At 44.2% G+C, this 16,792-nt stretch overlaps 1 protein-coding gene across 1 annotated transcript in view; it reads left to right on the top strand.

Annotated features, from left to right (window-relative positions):
- LOC145526991 (uncharacterized) overlaps positions 1 to 16,792 on the top strand; it is a 294,041-nt gene that overhangs the window by 274,107 nt on the left and 3,142 nt on the right. The gene's annotated exons all lie outside the window — the stretch shown is intronic.

The raw sequence follows: 16,792 nt of genomic DNA on the forward strand, positions 1-16,792 counted from the left end.
GTTTAATTTAGTTTAGTTTAATACGGTGTGATTCAGTAGTTAGCCAAGCAACTAGACGAAGTCAGGGCTACCCATCCTTTAGGATTCCCTGAAAAATATCTTTAGGATGTCTGGTAAACATCAACGTGGTCAGAACATGTCTGAGTAGCCCAATGCTTCCTAAGTGTGTTCAAGAGACTCCATGCCCTACAGGTGTCTTGAAACGAATGGTTTCTGTTACCATGAGGGTGAGAAATGCTGTACCTAGTAACCCTCCTGGGAGATGTCCCCTATGGGAGAATATACCAAAGACTCTGAGATGCCCTGCTGCAAAAAAGTGGGTCCCATTTTATTTAAGCCAAAATTTTTCAAAGCAGTTTGGCCACTGACTCTTATTAACCATTTCCTGTAGTTGTGCAGCAAGACAACCTGTTCCAGCCTCCTCTAACTCTGGAGAGTCTCATGAAGAAATTCTCACCTCTCAAACTTTGTGCCATTGCTTTTGGGGCTTCCCTGCTTGGGCAGAACACCCCCTCCCTCTCACTCCCCTTGCTAACTCCAGCTGTTTCCGTAGGATTCAGTGCAGGGTCGCCCTCTCTGGGAAGTCTTCCCGTCCCTGATCTGACTGAAATCCTCTCTTTGGGGGCTCCCAGGGCATATCCTATATTTCTCTCCCAGGTCATGAGGCACTCTATTATAATGATATGCCTGTAACTACATGCCTCACACTGAAGTTTCTTGAGGGCAGGGGATATATCTTATTCCTCAGAGTCTAGCATAGCATTGGGGTGAAAGTACACAGTCATGGAGTGCATACATGAGAATTAGGAGATAACATGTGTGAAGCTATGGAGCATGCCTTTCCAGCCCTCTTCCCTCTGGAAAGGCAGGGATTACACCATTCCCCTGGGGTCCACCACCTTTCCTCATGGCTCCCCTAATAGTTCTTCCCTACCTGGGTTGCGGGAGCATTTATGCTCAGCTTGTGTGAGAGACTCATGTCACCTCTTGTCAACTAAATCTCCTGGCATCAGAAACTCTCTTATTCAACCATATCAGAACTCATATTTTTAAATGAGGTCCTAAGGTGATTTGCTTATAATTAAAGATTGATAAGTACTGCTCTCAGGCAGAGCAGGGCTGGCTGGATAAGTCATTATGAGATAGGGCCCACCTACAAAGACTTTAAAAGAAGGACCATGCTGGTCATTAAAAAGAAACATCTCAGAAAGCAGGTTAAGTGAATTGCAAGGTAGTAAAAATCATCTACACGCATCATTCTTGTTCTCTTAGGCATTTCTTTAGGTGCTCTTACATGTATCAACTAAGTTAATTCTCCTATCACCTATTCAAATATCAACAGTGGAACATGTAGGGAAATAACTACATCCTGAACCTGATCCATTGTTTTAATGCTTTTAATTTGAAATAATTATAGATTCACAGAAAGTTGCAAAAATAGAACCAAGAGGTCCCATGTATGCTCCAGCCGGCTTCTCCCAATGGTAGCATTTTACGTAACTTGAACACAATATCAAAACCAAGAAGTTGACATTGGTACAATCTATAGATGTTATTCAGATATCACCAGTTTTTACATGTGTGGGATAACCCTATGCAAGTTTTCACATGTAAAGTTTCCAGTAACCGCCATACATACATACAGAACTGTTCACCATCACAAAGGAACTCCCTGTGAGATTGTCCCGTTTTGGGAACGGTGGCTGGCAGCTGCAGCAGAGCCTCACGTCAGCTACTGATACTCATCGTGTTGTTTGGACATGACCTGCAGGACTGAGCAGCCATCAGCTGGCTCCAGGATACAGCTTAGCACTACCTCCCAAAGTGTGTCTACTGAGCATCATAGCGTGAACAGAAGGGACAAATATCCAAAACTCAGGGTAGCACTTCCTTTTCTTTTGACAGGGCAATGGAATTTAATATAGCTGTTGTTTACTCACCAAGTCATGCCTGACTTTTTGAGGCCCATGAACTGTAGCCCGCCAGGCTCCTCTGTCTGTGGGATTCTCCAGGCAAGAATACTGGAGTGGATTGCCATTTCCTTCTCCAGGTAGCACTTCTGATGGTGCTGCAAGTAGCCAGACTTCCTCCTTTTGACCCTTTTACCTGGGTACCCTCATACTTCTAACATCCTTCGATTCCAAGAAAATCATCCCATCTTGATCAATTGTTTGTTTGTCTGTTTGTTTGTTTTAATGTGAATGATATGTGAGAAGAATCCACTGTATACAGGAAGTAATCCAACCCTGGATGCAGAGGAGTCCCCTGTTTCCTCCAACTGTTGCTCAGATAACTGACATTCTCACTTGTTCAGATCACTAGTGAAGAATGAAGATGACGGGCCAGAACTCAAGGCCCTAAATGCTTGAGGGACGTATGCCTGGCACATGGTAATCATGGTAATAGCTTCAGCTAACTGCTGCCTTTCCGTATGTGAGGTGTTGTGCCAAGCATCTCATTTGTTATCCCATTTAATCCTCAGATGCAGGCTGTCTCAGTCTGTGTCCTTTCAACACTCTTCTCTCCTACCACACAAGCCACCCACTGATTGAGAACGCACGCTTATCACAACCATCGAGTATATTGTGTCTGAAATCCTAAGACTCATCTTGATCTTCCCCTTTCAAGCTCACCTTCTGGGCACATCCTATCATCCTCCACAGTCATTATCATTTCTGCACCTTGGAGCTTTTGTCATGCGGGGCTGTGCAGTCCCTTATACTTGCTCACCTTCTTCTGTTTACAGAGCATTTCCACTTAGGTCACTGGATCCTTACAAAAGCCCAGCGAGGTATGAGTGACAAGAGTCCTCCTATTCCAGGAAGTTTGGTGTCAGTCAGATGTCTTCTGGTTCCAAATCTCATGTTCTGTTTACCCCATTGTGTTGACAAGTGACCAATTTCCAGGCTACCTTTAAAGAGGGTGAGGAATAATTACAGTACTTCTACTTAATAATACGAGATATAAACTCTACGGCCTTGAACTTGAAAATAATTATTGTTAGTTATGTGAACCACAAATTTCATCTACTGTTCACATTAGCTAGTTATAATTTCTGATACTTGTCATATAAACTGTCTTAAGATAGCATTAGAATATCTCACCTACCTAGAAACCTTAGGAGGGGAGAGTCAATGAGTAGAGGGTTGTATAAATAATTTATCATCGAGACTGAGATACTTTGGAGGATAAATGAAGGCCCTGTCAATGATTACCTCAGGGCAGACGCACAACTCTGGGGTCTTGCTCAGCAACTCGGACACGTGAACACCTGCCCATGTGGAAATTAAGACTCAGAGAGTTAGGTCACATGTCCTAAGTCACACAGCTGCTAAATGGTGGCGGGTGGATTTAGACTCCAGAGCAAGAACTTGACCGGCTATGTGGACTTTATAGCCTCTCTGTTATACTTCAGATTTGGAAATCTCCAACCTCTTAGCTCCTAGCTATCAATAAATGTGCAGGCCTTTCATGAAAGAGACCAGATTTCATGGAAAGGGAGCCCCAGTCTGCTGGCTTTGGGGGGCGCTGAAGTCAGAGCACCCCCTGGCTCACACACTCTCCTCAACTCTCCCTCTACACAGCACTTTTATTTACGAAGTGGTTCCTGGTTGAACAACATTGGGTTCCATGGGTGATACTATGTGTAAAGATTTTTTAAAAACTCCTTTTGTAAACTGCAATAATTTCCCCCATCTTTTAAGTGGAACAATCTATACAGGAGCACTTTGCGAATGGTGAAATATCATGCAGATCATCCATTCATTCACTGTTCATTCATTCATCCTTCACAGCCGTCGGTTCCCTTGACAGTGTAGGGAATCTGTTTCATGGAAAACACCAACATTTTCTGACCCATTTCCCTTCAATATCACTCCTTTACCTATCCGGGACTCCAGGCTTACTGGCATTGCTACAGACTGTATTCTGCCCAGAGCATCTCCTTTCTACAGTATTCCACTTTGCCTGGAAAACTATTAATATTTATCTTTTGACTCAAATGTATGTCCTCCCAAAAGCTTGCCTTGACCTCTCTAGACAGAATTAAACATGCCTTTTTCTCTGTGTGTCCATAGTGTTTCACTTACACTTCTAATACAGCCCTAAATAAGCTGTGATCATTAATTCTTAAGTGTGCTTTGGCCACTAGACCATGAGACTGGGAAGGTAGGGCCTGAGCTCCGACCACCTTGACATCCCCACAGGTAGCACACAAAGGATGTTTGAAGAGTATGAATTGAATGAATAACATCATGCCCAGTGGCATTGCCTGGCCTTGTCATCATGCTCTTTAAATTGCTCATAGACAGTAGGTATCACAGCTATATCTGAACTTGTGCATCCATGCTTAGTCCCTCAGTCATGTCCAACTCTTTGTGACCCCATGGACTGTAGCCTGCCAGGGTCCTCTGTCCATGGGATTCTCCAGGCAATAATACTGGAGTGGATTGTCATTTCCCTTTCCAGGGGATCTTCCTGACCCCAGGATCGAACCTGGGTCTCCTGCATTGCAGGAAGATTGTTTACTGTCTGAGCCACCGGGAAAGCCATTCTGAACTCACGGGAGACAAAATTATTTAAACCTGGACGTCATAACTAAAGGGAGGAAGAAATTGTTTTTTGAGTGCAGGATGTGCACGTCCTTGATGAGAACGCAGTAAATGCTCATCTCATGAATGAATAATCTGTACACCAACTTTGGGAGGTGGAGGGTCATAATACCATTTATAGATGACAAAGGTTCAGAAAAGTTTAGTAACCTCTTACAGGCAAAATGGTAGTAAGTTGTGGAGCTAGATTTGAACTCAGATCTGTCTGGTACCAAAATCTGCATGCTTTCTCTAAGCCTGAAGAAAAAGAAGGCAGCAACTGTGACAGCCCTCGAGGCTGAGGTGGAAGGCTCCAGCCATTCCTGTCTGCAGCCTCTCATCACACCTTTTTTCTGCAGGAGCCTCTCAGTGGCTCCAGGGACTCCTGAGGACAGGCAGAGTTTCCTAGTGGAAGCTCTAGTCTCTTTCTCCTACACCCTTGGGCCAGACAGACTTGCTTCTACTCTGCCTGTTCTCCTGGGTCCTCCTCAAAGCCATCCTATCTCTGGCCTAGTTCTTCAAACTCCCCATTCTGAAAAGTAATCTGTGGAGCTAACAGGCCAACAGGCTGGCCTCTGTTAAATGAATAATAGGTGTCCCTGCTTTTCTCAAGATGAAACACTTATATTTAATAAGACGTCCTTCCCTGGAGACTAGGAATTCATGCAGAATAGATGTAACAGTGGGAATTCAAGGCCCTGTGATAGGTTGTGGTGGAGGAAGACAAGATAGAGTCTAGAACAGGGAAGTTCAAAAACTCACACAGCTGAGTCCCTATCATAGTAGAGACTCCACCTCTTTGTCTCTCCTCTCTCTCCCTCTCAGTCATCTTGGAGCCAGCAATACGTTTCAAGGTCCTTGTCCTCTCACTGGCAACCCAGGGACCAAAGACACAGAGGGATAAGAAATGAGGATAAATTTACAAAAATAGGAGACAGCTCTGGGAACACCCAAACCTCCACAGAAATAACTTGGAAATGAATGGGATAATATGTAATCAGGGACAAGTGTGTTTGAAGGAAAGGGGAGACCTGTGAGTGGGAGTGTTCTGGGGTAACCTTGTAATACTTTGATCCAGGACTTACCAAGTGCCTACTGTGTCTTGGGAACTTCACAGCTCACTTAATACTCACAGTGACCCCGAGATGGGTACTTTTTGTGTACCCATGCTTGATGAGAACACTGAGACACAGAGAAGTTAAGTAGATTTTCCCAACAGATAAGTGGTTAGTGACCTAGAACACATTGCCATCTAAAATTGTCCCTGGCCACCCGCCACCCTCCCAATCATAACACATGGTTTTTATTTATAATTGCTTTATTTAAAATGATGGTGTTTATCATTTGCTTTATCATTCCTTCCTCACCCTTACATAGTGGGAACTCCCTAGATCAATGCTAGGCACACAGTCGGCTCTCAGGAAAGATTTCAATGAAAGAAATGGCGGAATTGAGATTTGAGAGTAAGCCTGGTTTGCTTTAAGATCCTTCTCCACTGTTTGCTACTCTGCAAGATTGAGATAATGACCCCCATCTTTCATGGCAGTGAGAGTGACTGTAAATGCCCTAATGCCTTGCCTGGGACATGGTCATTACCCACTAAGTTATGGTCATGGTTATCGTCTCCTTGTTTTTGGACATATGCTCCAGCTGACAATGCAACCTTATGTAGAGCAAGACTGGCAAGGACTGTGTCTGTCTCAAATAGGTCATTTTAAAAGGAATCTTCATTAAGAATGAAAGTGTGGGATTTCTGTCAATCTCTGGGAATATCCAGAAGTCTACAAACTTATTAGAGTTCAGGCCAAGTGTGGGGTGTGGTCCTGGGCTTTGGAATTAGGGATCTGCCTGTTCTCAGCACACGATGTGCAAATGGGGCCCTGGGGTAGCTGCAGCCAAACGCCTCTCTCACTACCCCCCAGCTTGTCTGTGATCAGATGGAGTGGCTTTACCTGGAGCCCCCACTCCACCCCACCCCACCCCAGTCTGCTCCTCCTCAGCCCACAGACACATTTGTCCCCAGTAGTCAGAATCTGTATGCCCGACTCCAACGTTATCTGGATTAAGAGTCCTATTTGTAGCCCTAAGTCACCCACTCAACCCATTTTTTATAAAAGCATTCTGTTTGCCAACATTCTTTCTTTGCACTCAACTGAATTTAACAGAATTTTCTGATTTAGGGGTGAATTATCTTTGCTAACTTTGGCTTTGGAAGAGCTAGCTCTCAGAAATTGGACCCCCCAAGAGGTGTTTTAACTCTCTGAGGCCATGAGAGATCTTTAAGTGTTCAGGAGCTCTACTGCTCATCCAGACAATGCCAGACCACCCAGGCCATAATCAGAGCTCTATTCCCAGGACAGCCCAGAGTCTCTAGAAACGTAGAGGGGAAGACGCTCTCATGGTAAGGGAGATGAGAGTGTGCACATTTTGTCTACTTATGAGTTTAGGGACTTAAGACGTGAAACATTGTCTAAGGACGTAGCTTCTAGCCTCAAAACACACCAGTCTAGCTGGTGGATCATTTTGAGAACATCCAAACAAACAAACAAGACAATGTCACTGTGGGACCCAGGAATCCATAGATGTGAGAGAGACATGTCAGAGTTCAGAGGAATGGTGGAGAAAAGATTCATGGAGGGGGGTGGTTCTTAGAAGAATCACTGGAGGCTGAACAAATAAATAAAGAGGAGTGAAGACAATTGATAGGAAGGTCGGCACAAGCAAAGGCTCTAAGATTGAAGGGTAGGAATGTATAATTAGGGAAGGCAGGGAGACTTAGCCAAACACAAAGTTTCTTGTGGTATAGTGGTGAGCAATAGGGCTGAAGAAGGATACAGCTGTTTGGCATATGACTCAATAACATTTGCTTAACCTAGTTTTTTGCCCCTTGAAGGTGAGAGGGAATGTTCTCCTTCCTGAAATCTTATTCGGGTAACAAGAAAGAAATTTTGAAGCTATACTTAGTTTAAAAGAAGGAAGAACATTATCCTTTGCTGGGCTTTCAAGAACATTCTCCTTTGCTGGGCTTTCTTGTGCCTGCCCCTTAAATATTAGTTTCTCCCCGTCCTTGTCTTTGTCTCTCTCTGAACATCTCAGAGCAATTGCAACATACTTTCATGCCTTCTCCCACCATCCATATGCTGCACCGCCTGAGTCTACATCTTTTCCCTTGGTCTTTCTCTTGAGCTCCAGACTGTAAAGCCATGTCTGCTAAGCAGCTCAACATCTCAAAATGAACATCATCTTCCTACCAAGACCTCCTTTTCTTTTGCATTCCCTATCTCTCTTAAAGGTTCTTCCCTCCTTCCTTCCTTCCCTTCTGCCTTCATTTCTTCCTTCCTTTGTTCATTCCTTCCTAAAACACTAACTGAACACTTGTGAGGCACTAGGTACCTTGTGAAATGTTCTTTTGCCTTTCAGGATCTCATAGTATAGTGGAACAGGTAGATGAAGCCAATAATTCATTTTCATTTATCAAAAAAACTATACACTGGGCAAAATAGGGTAGACAAATGGTTCTTAAGGAACCCATAAAACTTTTACCCAGGATGCTAGGCCCAAGAAAGACATTCTTGATGATGAAATTTGAGCTAAATCTTAAATCTTGAAGAATTAACTAGACAAAGAAGGGAATACAGGAGAAACACTACGACAGGACACAAAGGAGAAACAGTGGGCAGGAAATGTTGAAAAAAAAAAAAAGGGTTTCCATAATAAGAAAATGTATTTAACTCTCACTGCTATAGTTACCCTGCTAAGTGTCTTACATGTTTGTCTAATTGCTTGTTTTTGATCCTCATAATAATCTCAGAAGTAGGTCATCACAGCTTACCCATTTTGCAGTTGATGGAATTGAGCTCTAGATGAACAAAAGTTACCCTTGCACTTTTGTGAACAACCAATTGAGCTGGGAACCTAAGTTTCTCTGACTCTGGAGCCTGGAAAAGGTAGAGGTTCAGGAAGGATGGTTAACAGAAACAAGATCCTAAAAAGGGCCTTACATGCCTCAGGAAATGGTTTGGGTTTTATCTCAAAAGAAATGAGAATCCATTCCAGGCTTCTAAGCCAAAAAGTTACCTGAGGTAGAGCTCCATTTGGCAAGGTCATTTTTGGAGAGGAGTTGAGGGTGAATTCCAGAGCAGAGGCAAGACTGAGAGAGAGTTAAAGCTTAGGCAGGCAGTCCAGGGCCTTTTAAGGAGGAGCTGACTTTCTCCCTCATGCTTTCCTTAAGCCTTGTGCAACAATGAATCTTGCCCTAGAACTGGCCTTTCTTTAGGTCTGGAACTAATGATCACACAGCACAATGTCTTACTCATGGAAATGCTTTTCTTAGACTCTATGTTAATAATTCTAATTGTTAACAAATCTTGTCTGGGAACCTGTTTCTCAAGGCTTGTACCCCTGATTACACAGCAACAGTATATCTCACCCAAGTCATCGCCTGGAACCTGTTCTCCCTGGCTAATCTTGTGCCAAAGTTATCTCAGGATATATGACTTGGGAGAGGGTCTGGTAAAACTTCTACAGCCTTTTACAGCCTTGAAGTGTTCTTCTTTATCTATTCTTAGCAGCCAGTTGAGAAGTATATAAGGCCTGCTTGAACTAATGAGGTAGGCACTCTCCTACTCCCTTCTGATGTATATGTCAGAAGCTTTTTCTGTCACTTTCACTTTAAATAAAAGTCTACACAAAGCTCTGAGTGACCGAGACTATGTCTTTGGTCCCGGAGTTAAATCTTCTCCTTCAGAGACCACAAATACTGGCACTGTTCACTGTAAGCTATCAACTGGAAACAGTTGGGTTTGTCAGAGGCTGTTGTCACCATCGAGAAGAGCTTTATGAGATCCTGGAGAAAGAAGCAGAATGGACAGACCTTGTCGCAACATGGGGTGTGGAGAGAGAGTGTGTGTGAAGAACAGTGCTCGGGGTTTGAGGAATAATTTACTTTTACAATAATAACTATTCATTTGATGATCTAGTCAACAAATATGGGATATCTGCCTTGTCCCATGGACCATTCTAGGTCCTGGGGATAAAACTGTTAGGCAAGATACAGCCTCTGCCCTCAAGGAGCCTATACTCTAAAGATGGAGATAAAGAAAATAATCACAGGTAATCAGTGTGAGAGATACGCACAGGCGTTTCACCCTGAGCTTGGGGAAGGTGAATCACAGGTGGGCTTCTCAGAGGAGGAGATGCCCTGGTGTTTTTCTTGATCTGTAGACTCCTCTTTCCAGCTATCAACTAGTCACCTATGTGGGCTGTCTTTTGGACTTTTCTAACCCACTTTGTCCAAAACTATAATTCATGCTCTAACCTCCCACATACATTCTTCTTCTGTGTACCATGTTTCATGTCCTGAACAGCCTATTCACTCAATAAACACATTCTTTGAGTACCCATAAAATATCAGATAGTGTATAGGGCATAAAGTTTAGGGAATTCCCAGAACAAGTTAATATTTCACTTTGGTTTAAATGAGAAACAGAAGCCATGGGCATATGAATGATGTGTTCAGAGACAACAGTACAAGACTTAGTCCAGGGACAGTAAGAGCACCAGCTTTTTTTTCTTTTGCATCTGTAACACTTGTGAAAACTGTCATCCTTCTGGGGACCAAATGGATGAACAGGACTCTGGGGCAGGTTTTTGCTAGTGGAGAAGCAGAAATCCCATGCCCCTGCTGTCATGGCAAAGGCCTCTGAGAGGACAGAGTAACACTGCTCACTGGCCTCCAAATCTAATACAAATGGGCAGGGGGTGTCAGACAAGCCCCTGGTGGCTGCCACCATTCCCTCTGGTTGGGAGGCACATGGGGAGAATGGCTTGGAGTGTTCTCTTGATAAAGACTGAAAGATTTAATGGAAAGATTTCACTGAGCACAGCCTAGAACATTTCACATAATTCCACCATCCTCTGGGGTGCTCAGTCTTTGTGGAAAGACTCTGTTCTCAGAGAAGTTTTGAGATTAACCAAAGAGGAGAAAATGCAGCGGTAAAGCAGGCTCTAGGGGTGAAAGAGAGCCCCTGAGAGAGGTATCTCCCACAGAACCAACCACTGAGCCTCATATCAAACATGCTCTCCATAAAAGTTCACTGAGTGAATGAGTGAGTGAGTGAATAGGTGTGAGCTGCAGCACCTATCAGCTTTTAATAAAGTGCTTTCAATGACACACCTCTTTATCTGGCTCCTGAGTGTTTTAAAGCCTGAAGATCTTAGGGAATGAAAAAGAACAAAGGCTGATAAATCAGTATTGGCCCCAATAGATTCTGAGTTCAACATTTTGGGGGACTTCTGCCAAATCTGCACTCCACGTGGCACCAGGCGGGGGCTGAGCAGCTGCAGATTTCCACAGAGAATTCTCATCGTGGATCTGAACTTCAGAGCAAGTGCCGTGGTCGAGGAAAGGGGCGACAGAGAGGCCATTTCCGAACAGAAGGTCCCATACAGATGTTTCCAGACAGCTCCCCGCAAACCCCAACCCAGCTGTCCACAATGTGTAAGCGGCCCTGAAAAGGCAGGACCAGTGCACTGAAAGCTCAGGCCCAGTTAAAAAAAAAAAAAAAGAAGAAGCACATTTCTACATCTACTGAGTTATGTGATCTTGATCAGACTCATCTAACCATTGAATTAAGCCCAACTGGAAATGCTTACTGAGCTTCCAAACTTGAAACATTTTAATATTTTTTTCTTTGTTCCCTGGTCAAGTTTGTAGCCAAAAGTCAGAGCACAAGCTTGCCCTTGGAAAGTGAAGCCTTGATTCTGAAGCTCATTCTGAAAGAGAAAGAAGTTTTCTCTCCTGAGCGATCTTGTTCTCACAAGTTAGATAATTTAGATAAATCTCTGGTGTTTGGAAAAGTTTGGAGAACACTGTCCTGTCCAAGGCCATTGAACAAACTGAACTGCTTAACCTTGTCAAGTTTGCACAGTTCTCACCACAAGCCTGGTTGGAAAGGGGGAGTTCAATTTGCAGATGAAAAGGTTCCCAGTTGTGGGCCCAGAGCCTCGCCAGACTTGTTGGGGGATTGGGCGGTGGGGTGGGGGTGAGAAGGGGCTCAGAGGAGTGAACAGGCCCAGTAGACATTTCAGCTGGGAAGATTTGAATGCTGATAGGAAGGTCACTGTGGAAGGTCACAAGAGAGACAGGAGGGAACGTGAACTCCTAAATCTCAGGGACATATCTGAGACCACCAGTCCTTTCACTGCTTCGGGGGGCCCTGTGTCTAGGGACAGCCTCAGGAGGAGTTCTGGTTGGAATGGGGTGGCCTGTGTGGTGGTTGGGATGAGGGCGACAGCTGGCCATTTCCTCTTGGCCCGCCTCACTGAACCTCTGCTGGACCAACGCCAACTTTCTCCAAGAGACTTTTTTGCCCGTGCTGTTCAACAAGCAGCCCCAGACAGAGGGCGAGAGAGCCCGGCCATCCCCTGGCTTGGTTGGGCCTCGGGAAGGATCCAGGCTCACACACAGGTTCAATTCAGCAGGACCTTTTCCTCTTTGTGTTTCTTGATAAGTTATTTTAGATCTTCTCTCTTAAACTAGGTTGCTGTTACTCAATTTTTACTACATTTACTCTTATTAAAGTTTGATAGGACTTTCATTCCTGAAATAGTGTTTTAGAATATAGAATATAGTCATAATATATTCATAAGGCTGTTGATGTAATTCTTATGAATATATTATTTCCACTTCATTAAACTCAACAGAATTAGATTGATACTAATTAGAATTAGTATCAGTATTGTATTTTGATTGAAAAAGAGGTCCATTGTTACTTAAACCATCATTAAAGTTTGTCCACATGAGACTTCTAAAACAGGGAAGACTATTCCCATACGTTATGAGTTGTTATTAGAAATCTGCCCGAGTAATGTAATATTTACTTCAATAAAATTTGATTGGGTTTTAAAATAACACACAGACACAGTTCTAAACAGCAATAACAGTATTCCAAGCTAAACTCAGCAAAATTTTGTTTCAGGAGAGTGACATTTTATAACCATTTGCTTTTGTTTCATAATCTCCTTTTAGCACTTGTTATTTTGTTTAGGACATTTTTTATCATTTAAATGTTTCTAAATTTTATGTGGTTAAGTAGAAATTTTCCCTTTATGAAAAAAAAAATGTTAGTTTTCACTGGATGTTTTTAGTTGTTTTGGGTGTTTTTAGTTGTTTTGAATCGTGGGTTTGGGGGGGATGCAAAGTGCAACATTTTACCAGAAATAGAAGCTTGCTATTTGATTTTTTTAAATTTGCTCATTTAATAGTTTATTAAATAAAAAATTAAATCTATAGAAATACTTAAAGGAAGCAGATGAGAAAACTAACAGAGAGAGAGAGAGAGAGAGAGAGCAGGGCAGTCGTGAAAGCGTGAACAGCCAAGCTCAGGTGGTAACTACAGAGCCCTGGACACTGTTAGAGTGTGAAGTGTGATGAGCTGGGAAAGTGAGCACCGCACGCCTCATTATGGGACACGCTGATTGAATTTGGGTCTCTGGGTGATTGGGTCTATTTAAGGGGCTGAAGAAGATGTGTGTTTCAGGAAGAGTGTTCTGTCTGAAGGAGGGAGACTAACTGGGAGGGGGAAGGCCTGGAGGAAAGGAGATGTATTAGGAGATGGTGCTGCAGCCCAGATGAGAGAAAACTGTCCTTAACTAGGGCACAAGCCCTGAGGTCAGTGTGGGGGGAGGGCTGGAATCCAGAAGCTTTCACAGGTTAGGAGAAAAGGCAGAAATATTTAATAGATAAAATCAATGGACTTAGCATGGAGTTAAATGTTCCCTGGCTTCTCCTGCCAGTAATTGGAGGCCTGAGGTTTCACAGAAAGGGAGCTCCTGAGTGTGAACGAGCAGCAAGTTTTGAGAGGAGGATGGATGGGTTATGTTTTGAACATGTTTGAGATAACATAACTTTGGATACTTTACGCTTACCTTTCAGACCTCCAAGGACTGACTATGGCTCCTGCTGTGACTCGGGCCTAGCCTCTGAACTCTGAATATTGTTTTATTACAGGGAATTCATTGGTGGCTGCAGTTTCTGGGTATGTCTTGCCCAGATTGTAAGTTGGTTGCAAAGATGCCTTCCTTTCTTTGTAGTTCTCTTTGGCCTCAGTGGAAATCCCACCTGCAGAGACTGGGTGAACCACTGGCAAGGGGGTTGCCCAGGTAGTTCTGAGTAGTCACCCAGCACTCTTGATGGGAAACACTTACCTTCGAAAGGAATTTGAGAAAGAAGAGAATGTCTCTCCCCGGTTCTTCTTGTGGAAACCATGCATCGTCTTTTCAATAAACGTGGACTGAGTGCCCGCTCAGCACTAGGAAATGGGGATTCAGCCCCTGCTTTCCCGAGGTCTCACAGGTTTGCGAGAATAGTGACAAAGAAGCTTACATAAAAGAATAAACCCTCCTCCCCTTTCCCTGCTCCTCTGGGATTTGCCCAGATAGGGCAGATAAATCCTGTACCAGAAGCCTTCCTTGTGTATGGGATCAATGGGAACTGTGCTGTGCCTTAGAATTTGATCTGACCCAAGATAAACACAACAAAGCAAAACTTTAGTTTTAAACTTTCTGTTTCTTCTCAGTGTTTCAAGAGCTAAAGATGGTTGACTGGGGTGGGGACTCATTGCTAGGTGGACTTTGGAAGGGCTGCGAGGCCTCGTGAATAGAGGGTTTATGAAAGCGAGCAGAGCCCTGATACCGCTTCTCAGGCTGTTCCCTCCAGGTGAACTGGGATGAGGGAGGAGTATCTTCCCAGGGATGTCGGTGTTTCTCCTTCCTAGAGGTTAGTATGTCTGACTTCCCTGGTGGCTCAGACGGTAAAGAATCTGCCTGCAATGCAGGAGACATGGGTTTGATCCCCGGGTGGGGAAGGTCCCCTGAAGAAGGGAAGGGCTACCCACTGCAGTGTTCTTGCCTGGAAGAGAATGTCCATTCTATGGACAGAGGAGCCTGGTGGGCCTTAGGCCATGGGGTCACAAAGAACTGGTTAGTATACACAGTACACTCAGATTACTGAGTATGTCAGTGTGAATGTATGTGGTTCTTGTCAACCTGTACACATCTCTCTGAAGATACCCAAGAAACCCAGAATACTGTAGGAAGAGCAGGCAAGAGTCTCTTCCCTTTAAGGGCAAGACCTCCAAGGGGTCTCTACTGAGGACTTTCCTTTTGGAGCACACATTCCCCAATTCCACATTCCTCACCCCAGTTCCATAGGTTTTACCAGACGAATAACCCAGATTGTAAGGCACACAATTGCTCACGATTATGTTATTCTGTGGATGGCCCCGGGAGCAAAGGAAGGGAAAGATTCTCCTTTGCAAGCTGAGCTGAACACTTTCAGGGAAAAGCAGCCATGTCACAGCAAGCTTCTTCCGCTCATCTGGCAGCATCCCCCGAGAGCCAGAGTTAAAATGTTATCAAAGACAAAATAGAGCCCACTGTCCTTCCATCTGGAACACAGGGCAAGCCACTTGCTGTTCCTGGGAAAGTTTCCTTTGTGACAATTTTTTGCTTCAAAGGATCCTCTAAGCCCAGAAATAGTCACCAACAAAAATTCATTTTTAGGGGATGTAAGGGAGGAGGAATGAAGGGGAAATTGGCCATAACCAAAGAAAGAGATGGGAGGAGACTCCTTATTGCAGGAGGACGTGGACTTGGGAGACAGTGCTGACCTAACAGAGATTCCTGGTGGAAACACTTGTATGGAAATCTGCTGCCTCCCTTGAGAGGCTGGTTGGGGCAGTGCTGAGTTCACAGACCGCCAGGATCTCTGAGACACAGCACACTCATTGTAGAAGTTAGTGGGCTAGCTGACTGATCTTGGGCAAGCTACTTAACCTCACTGCTCCTCAATTTCTCATTGGTAAAATGGGAATAATAAAATTACCTACCTCGTAGAGTCCTTAAGAAGACAGATGCAATGAGCTAAGGTTAAGTGCTTAAAACAGCACCCAGAGTCTGAAAGAGTGTTCGTTTAAAAGAAGATAGAAAGTTGCTCCCAAGAAAAGCCACCTACTACAGCAGAGGGCAGCTGAGTTGGATGTTTGAAAACCCCAGACCTGACCAAGGCCAGGACTACCTCATGCAATGAGTCATCAAACAGTGTGTGATGATGAGGAAGTGAGCATCAGATGAAATATTTGTGTGCTCTTGCTACAGTGTATGGGCTTCCCAGGCAGCACTAATGGTAAAGAACCCACCTGCTAATGCAGGAGACTTAAGAGATGCAGGTTCGATTCCTGGATTGAGAAGATGCCCTTGAGGAAAGCATGGCAACCCACTCCAGTATTCTTTCCTGGAGAATCCCTAGGGCAGAGGAGCCTGGCAGGCTATAGTCCATGGGGTCCCATAGAGTTGGACACAACTGAAGCGACTTAGCATGCATGCATGCATGGATACATACAGAGTGTGATGTAGGTAAAGGGTTAGAAGGCTACCCACCTCATTACTGAGTTAGTAGGGCTAGAGAACTGAAGACGTGAAAGCCCCAGCCAGATATATCCAGTTTACTTCCTGGCCCCTGAGGTACTCTTGGAGCAAGCTTGAGCTGCAATTTTTCCCTCCAGAGGAGAGAAGTTGTATTCTGTTTCAGTCCCATAAACATTCCTCTGGTTCTATAGCCACTTTCTTTGCCAACCAGATGGGTGCCAATCAGTACTTGCCAAATAGCCGGTTCCTGCTATAAGAATCCTGATTGTTTGCTGTCTGTTATATCTTTTTGATATAGAAGCTGTTGTTCAGGGGAAATAATTTTGAGAACCATCTTAGTTCCCCTTTCCACCTATTCTGCAGAGATCCTCATCTCCTGTCTGCAACTTTCTCCCAGTCTCTATTCTGCTAACAGGGACGGCCAGCCCAAGGCATTCTATGGCCGCTGCTTCCCACTATTTCTCCTGCGTGATCTCAGAGTTGCTGCTGTTTTTCTTTACTGGGCTCATGAAGTAGCTTTAGTAATTTTATTCAGCATAGCCAATTATATTCCCAATGTGGTTTTCCTTGAATATTTTTGCCTCCTTCTTCAGCATCACATCCTATGTGTGTGTGTGTGCTCAGTTACTCGATCGTGTCCAACGCTTTGAGTCCTTATGGACTGTAGCCTGCCGGGCTCCTCTGTCCATGGGATTCTCCAGGCAAGAATACTGGAGTGGGTAGCCATTCCTTTCTCCAGGGAAGCTTCGTGACTCAGGGATCAAACCTGAGTCTTG

The sequence above is a fragment of the Giraffa tippelskirchi genome, chromosome 11, assembly GCF_054371585.1.
Source record: "Giraffa tippelskirchi isolate mGirTip1 chromosome 11, T2T-mGirTip1v1.2.pri, whole genome shotgun sequence".
Taxonomy (NCBI): Eukaryota; Metazoa; Chordata; class Mammalia; order Artiodactyla; family Giraffidae; genus Giraffa; species Giraffa tippelskirchi.